Source organism: Carassius auratus, chromosome 13 (genome assembly GCF_003368295.1).
Source record: "Carassius auratus strain Wakin chromosome 13, ASM336829v1, whole genome shotgun sequence".
Classification (NCBI taxonomy): Eukaryota; Metazoa; Chordata; class Actinopteri; order Cypriniformes; family Cyprinidae; genus Carassius; species Carassius auratus.
The window spans coordinates 4,787,001-4,793,686 of NC_039255.1; positions in this window are offsets into that span (position 1 = coordinate 4,787,001).

Genomic DNA, 6,686 nt, shown 5'->3' on the forward strand with positions numbered 1-6,686 from the left:
ATGCATAATTTTGATGTGACACAGTTCCTTGCTGCATGTATGAATATGATAAACATGTCAGTGGTCTATAAAGAATATTGCTATTTGTGCTAAACATGACAAAAACTTTTAAAACAAGCACTGTGTTGCAAATAAGGGCATATCAATCCTAATTAGCCATCACAAACATTGTATGTAACTAAGGATGCATGAGACCTTACCTGATGGCAGCATTCCTGAAAGTCACAGGAAAGCCTGCAGTAGGTTTGTGACATTTTGCTTCCATGTGTAAACATTAATCCCATCAGCTCCTGCCCACAGGTGTAGCTGGACAGTTTCCTGGTGGGTAGAGGGATAAGGTAATGTCTTAAGACGACAGTGCCGAGCAGTAAAACATGTATGCTTGATTAGCTTTTCTATGCAGGAAATCTAATACATCAGTTTTTCTGGAGCTGTTTGTATATAAAAAATTGAAAAAAATAAAAATAAATTAAGTGCAATTTCCCAAATGTATCATTATTCAAATGAAGCGACTTTTTTAGCATCCTCTGGTCACACATTATAAGCCTTAAAGCTCCAATATATATATAAATATATATAATATATATTTATATATATAAAAAAAAAACTTGCACAGTGTGATATATTTCCTCCAGTTGTGTACTTACAATATCTCAAAAGTCTCCAAAGATGTTTTATTTCAGAGAAATTCCGATTTTAAATAACTGGCCGTCCCGGAAAAGAAATGTCGCCTCTCAGTGACGCAATGTCCACTCTATACTTTGTTTCCGGTGTAGACCATGTGATATTCCACCACACCGGAAATATCACATGGTCAAATATGGAAGTGGTGGTTATGTTATAGCCGCGCGTATGGTTTGGTTGTCGTTGTTATGGATCACGATTACTCTTTGGCGAGTATTGAAGTGCCTGTACATTCTGTCACTGTAGCATTTTTTTTTATCAATAACGTTACCTGTGAGAAAATAACATAACGTGGCAAATGGACTGTTTCAGTTTCAATAATAGCACTTATAAACAAAGTTATATTGCTCTTTGTACTAAGGTAAGGATTTTTATCACGTGTGGTGACCGAGATTATGGCAGTACAATTATATACAATCGGATATGTGTTGATAAAAATATATTTAGTCATTACTTGCAAATGTTCGCTCAAATTTACTTTTAGAACGATTGGTTTGAGCACGTTAAACAACACGGCATTAACCATAAACGTAACACTGCACAACATTAACCCAACAAATCATTTAACAAATAGCTGTAAGTTGTAACGGGATAATATATGTAAGGGAGGCCAGCGAGTAGTCCTGTGCAGGTAAACCTCACTCCCCGATCTCAAGAGACGCACTAGCGACAGACGCTAGTGGCTGTAGCCATTTAGCCTCCTTGTTAGTGCATCCGCCTCCCATGCCAAAGACCCGGGTTTGAGCCCCACTTGGAGCGAGTGCGAGGAGCGTCAGAGAGGACCCGGGAGAGAGGGGTATTACATAAAATAATACGATCAGATATACAGGTAATACAAAAAAAGAATAAATTACCTCATACGTGATCATGATTCGTTTATCCAATTTAGATACATTGCTATGGTGAAAACGTATTAAAAACGACATCTCCCATCGTCACCTGCTTCATAGCGTCATCAAGCTTTGCCTTTGTTATTGTTGGAAATGCGCCCTCTTGTGGTCAATTACAAAAATCACATATTGCAGCTTTAAGGCTTTCCTGTAAAGGTCTGAAAGCATACATACACTGTGAATGTTTTTGCATTTAAATAGTAAATAATATGAAGATTAAAGGGATAGTTCACCCATAAATGAAAATTCTGTCATTTACTCTCTCAAGTTGTTTCAAACCTGTATAAAGATCTTTCTTCAGTTGAACATAAAAGAGGATATTTTGAAGAATGTTGTTGGTAGCCATTGCCTTCCACAGTATTTTTATCCGTACTATGGAAGTCCAGCAACTGTTTGATTACCAACATTCATCAAAACAATTTTTTTTATGTAACAGAGGAAACAAACTCAGGTTTGGAATAACTTGAGAGGGAATAAATGTGAACAGAATTTAGGAGAATTTAGGAATTTTTTGGTGAACTTTCCCTTTAACAACAAATCCAATCTGAATTTCTCTAAAACGATGGGTCAAAGTGTGAGAAACATGGAACTAATTACATTTAAAATTTGAATACAAGTAAGCAGCATTAAAATAAATCCTTATAAATACTAATTTCGAACTAATTTAGTCAAAAAAATGTAATGTTGCTCTGAAAAATGTTCTGAAAACATTTAAAACCAAACTAAATTCAACTTCAACTTAATATCTATTTAAAATGACAAATTGAATTACTGCATTTAATCTAAAATCTCAAATAAAGGAAAGAAAAAAAGCAAAAATACATTTTGTAGATGGGTAGAAGGAAAACAATCTCAATTTTTTGTAATTTCAATTGAACTTCTTGTGTGGCATGGCTTGTTGAATTCAAATCTCTAGCTCATCAATTGCAAGGGAGTTAATTCCTCATTTCTAAAATTTGTCCAATACTGCTGTATATAGAAATTAAATGTATATATTTATAAATACATTTACTGAGCACTGCACAGCAAACACTGTCTTTACTGTGTGTGGGTTTACAGATAACTGCAAAAGAATTGTGCATGTTTTTCATGTACTGTATAATCAATGTTTTTCTTAGAGAAAAGTAATCACTGTTGACTCTTGTTGTGTGAGACCAGAGTTGGCATGTTTTAATGGGGAAATGAGGTCACACTTGGGTCATACAGAACGGAGATCTGGCCCTTTCTCCCTGCCTCTCTCTCTGTTATTTTCTGCACAGAAGCCTATGACTTCAAAGTGGGCACTTTATAAGTCTAATAAAGTTTTATATACATGCATTTACAGACCAAAACCTATTTCTATGAATCACCATGATACCAACGAACAAATCTCCCAAAATAATCAGCGCACTTCTCTGAGTCACAGGACATGTAGGACATTGTCCCTGTGAGGTTAATTTATCATGCAAACGTTTGAGGCCTGACATCAATTATAGAGCGCTCCACAACATTGACTTTAAGAGCTCGTATCACTGCTCCTGACCGTATTTCATATCTCAAATCGCTGTCATGATATTTAATGAATAAGTCTTGGAGTAGGCCAACAGTTAGGCCTGTTTTATGAACAGCATTATTTGTAAACCTGAATTCGGCCCCAGTTATCTGATTCCCTTGTTTTACTGTGCTGATTGGTTCAGCCCCTGCAGACATAATGCCCATTCCCTTAATCCAACCAACAAATAAACCACAATCACAAACACACAAGTTGTAATACACATCAGAATGTTTGGATAGTTTACAAAGTTTGTTTAATACAATATTCAGTCTCCACATCTATTTGTAATGCAGACTTGCATTCAAACGGCAAAAACTTAATGCACACAAGCTGTGTTCATTGTTCCTGATGAACTTAAGACGTGTATTTTATATCAATTTACATTAATCCATTAAATATTAATTTGTATCATATGTATCACATATGTATGCATCATATACATATGTCATCACATATTTATATCATTTATATCAATTAGGGGCAGTCGTGGCCTAATGGTTAGTGAGTCGAGTGACCAGCACTCTCTTTCATGGTGGGTGTGTGTGTGTTGCACTTGGATGGGTTTAATGCAAAGCACAAAATTATGAGTATGGGACACCAATACTTGGTTACACGTCACTTTCACTTACGCTAGAAATCATGATTAAAATTATTATGATAATATGATATATGATCCTACTGGAGACGGACGTTGTTGATGTTATGATAACTAGTCTGTTAATTATATGACCTCACCGGTTCATGAATTAGGGAGAGGTTTTTCACACTGGGCCCTCCATTTTTCTGTTGTCATAGTCTTAGATTGCGCTGAAACAGGGAGAGGATCTTATCGAGAGTATATTACCAACCTGGGACACAACCTCCCGGGTCAAAGGAGACATGTTTGTGCATGTGTGTGCGTATGTGCACGTGTTTTGATTTGGGTCCCGCTGGTCAGTTTAATGCATCTGGATGTAATCTTGGCCCTCTGCTATACGTGTACTCTTCCCAGGTTAAAGTGAAACCTGTGTTTCACCTCATAAAATGTTATGGCATTTCAAACAGCTCGCTTCATAAAACGCTACAGGGTCTCACAAGGACACCTTTCTGACCGGTGCTTCATTTTTTAGCCCTCTCCTGCCCGAGATCTATGCCCATCTCGCCTTTCGTAGATCAAGACCTAGGAATCAGAGAAGAAGAGAGAGGGGCAAATAAGAGCGGCTATCAATCAGGGGTTTAGAAATCAGGAAATAGGTAGGTCAGTTATTTGGGAGAAAACACAAACCACATGTGGCAACAGCAGCAGCAGGAGCAATGCAACAGGATTAATGCTGCTGGTGAAAGTGAAGATCAGGTCACTCAAAGCTTCTGGTTCATTGAGACATATACTTGCTACGTCCTCATCCCAAACCCACACACACAAACAAATCTAAACTGAAACAACCTCATGTCATTCTCACACCATGAGTAACCAACATGAAGATCAGTCATCATCTCCTGCGCAGACACACTTGAACAAACGCACTTAATGTTTTGAGTGACCTCCTGATCTCTTGTCCCTCTTCATAGTATTTATTAGGTGATTGTGCTTGGGTGTATGTGTAGAGTTGATAAAAGCATCTGGACTCGTATTGGGGTTAAGACCCATGGGAATGAAGTGGGTGTTTTCAGCTGGACCATTCTGAATTGTTCCTTTAGTGTCTGCGCAGAAATGTGTCCTCCCCACCCAAGCGCAAGGCGGCCAGCCAAAACTACTGTCTTGTGAAATGTGTAGCATATTTTGTGAGCTTACGTAACCATGGGAGAGATACTTTTTGGAAATAACATGCAATTTACTGCAGGTGAAAAAAAATATTTAAGAAAGGACTAATAATGTAAGCATTCTAGATTTGATCTGCCAAGCTCTGGGGAATGCGATCATTTGGAAAGCAAGTTCAGCTTCTAATTCACACACCATTCTGATGAACTTACAAACATGACGCCGGGAGCTCAGCATGACAAAATTAACCACCAGGCTACTACGAGCATCTCTGACGTGACCTAAACCAGCAGAGTGAGTGCAGTGGCAGAATCAGCGCTTTCTTTTGAACAGAAACAATAATCATGTTTGTTTAACATGGATCTGTGTTTGTTTTAATGAGATTGCATTGTATATGTGGACAGAGGGTCAATTAGCTAGGGGCATTTTATTGGCCAGTTTTCTGATATGGATAGTGGAGAACCTTTCTCACTCACTCTGTTCTCTAAAAAAAAAAAAAAAAAAAAGAAAAAAAACACTGTCAAGAGTCGTAACAATTGGGATAGAAACACTATACGATCTTGTTTAACAGATGGTTTAAAATCGGTCTCTGGTGATCAGATCACATGTGGTCAACCGAGACACATTGCTGCTTACAAAATGTGTTTAAATGTTTCTCCTGTGACCACTGTGAGAGAAAGGTCAACATTTTTGGTACTAAAGTACATGCACACTCACTATGTCACTCTGTTTTTACTGCACCCTTAAGTAAAAATTTTTTTCTTTGTTTTTAATTTTGAAAGGAGCCTCTTATGCCCACAAAGGCTGAAATGTTTCCCCGTTTAACAAAATCTAAATGTATAAAAACTATATAAATAAAGATTTTTTGATCAGTAAATACAGTAAAAAAAAAAAAAAGAAAAAAAAAAATGGCCTAATACAATTTAAAAATCTTTTTTTAAATTATTATTTATTTCAGTATATTATAAAATAATTATAAATGATTACTTAAATTTTTTTTATTAATTATTAACATAATTGTTGAAACTGCTGCTTCATATTTTTGTGGATGATTTTTTTCATGATTCTTCATTTAATAAAAAGTTCAAAAGAACATTTGTTTACTTTTGATAAATTAATGCATCCTTTAAATGTTAAATTATCTTTCCTTCAAAAAGAAAAACACTTTTGAATAGCAGTATACAGTATATGTTAAACATACTGAATACAGTCTGTTTTGCTATAAGTTTAAAGTTTACCCTTTATCAACATATACTGTACTTACAACACAGACACACATAAAATATAAAAACCCAACTAGTACTCCCTGGGCAACTGTTAAATGGCACCTATTATGCCCCTTTTTACAAGACGCAATATACGTCTCAGGCATCCCCATAATGTGTCTCAAAATACCCCAGATCATTTATTATATTCATTTGAAATGCCTTTTCTTTAAATACAAATTAGCTTTTCCAGAATAGGGCACTGGTTTACAGCTTGTATCTCAAGTACTCTGCCAAAAAAAACCCATCTGTTTGGTTTTAATAATCATGTATACATACGCTGAAATCATGCGTATTAAAGCCATATCATTTTAAACTTCTAATATGATAGTATTTTCTGAGCACACATATGGAGCATGCACACAGGAAGTAGCTGTCACACATGGCCACATGGGTACTAAACTAAGTCTCTTTCATGTCTTATTGTGCTTAAACTGTCAATACACAAAAGTTTGTTTTAAACCACATTAGTTAAAAAACACAGTCTGTTATGTCTGTGAAGGTAAACAGCTGAGAAAGAAATCACATGTTATATTAGATCTGTGTATTAAGTCACAGCAACGCTGTGGGTGGAA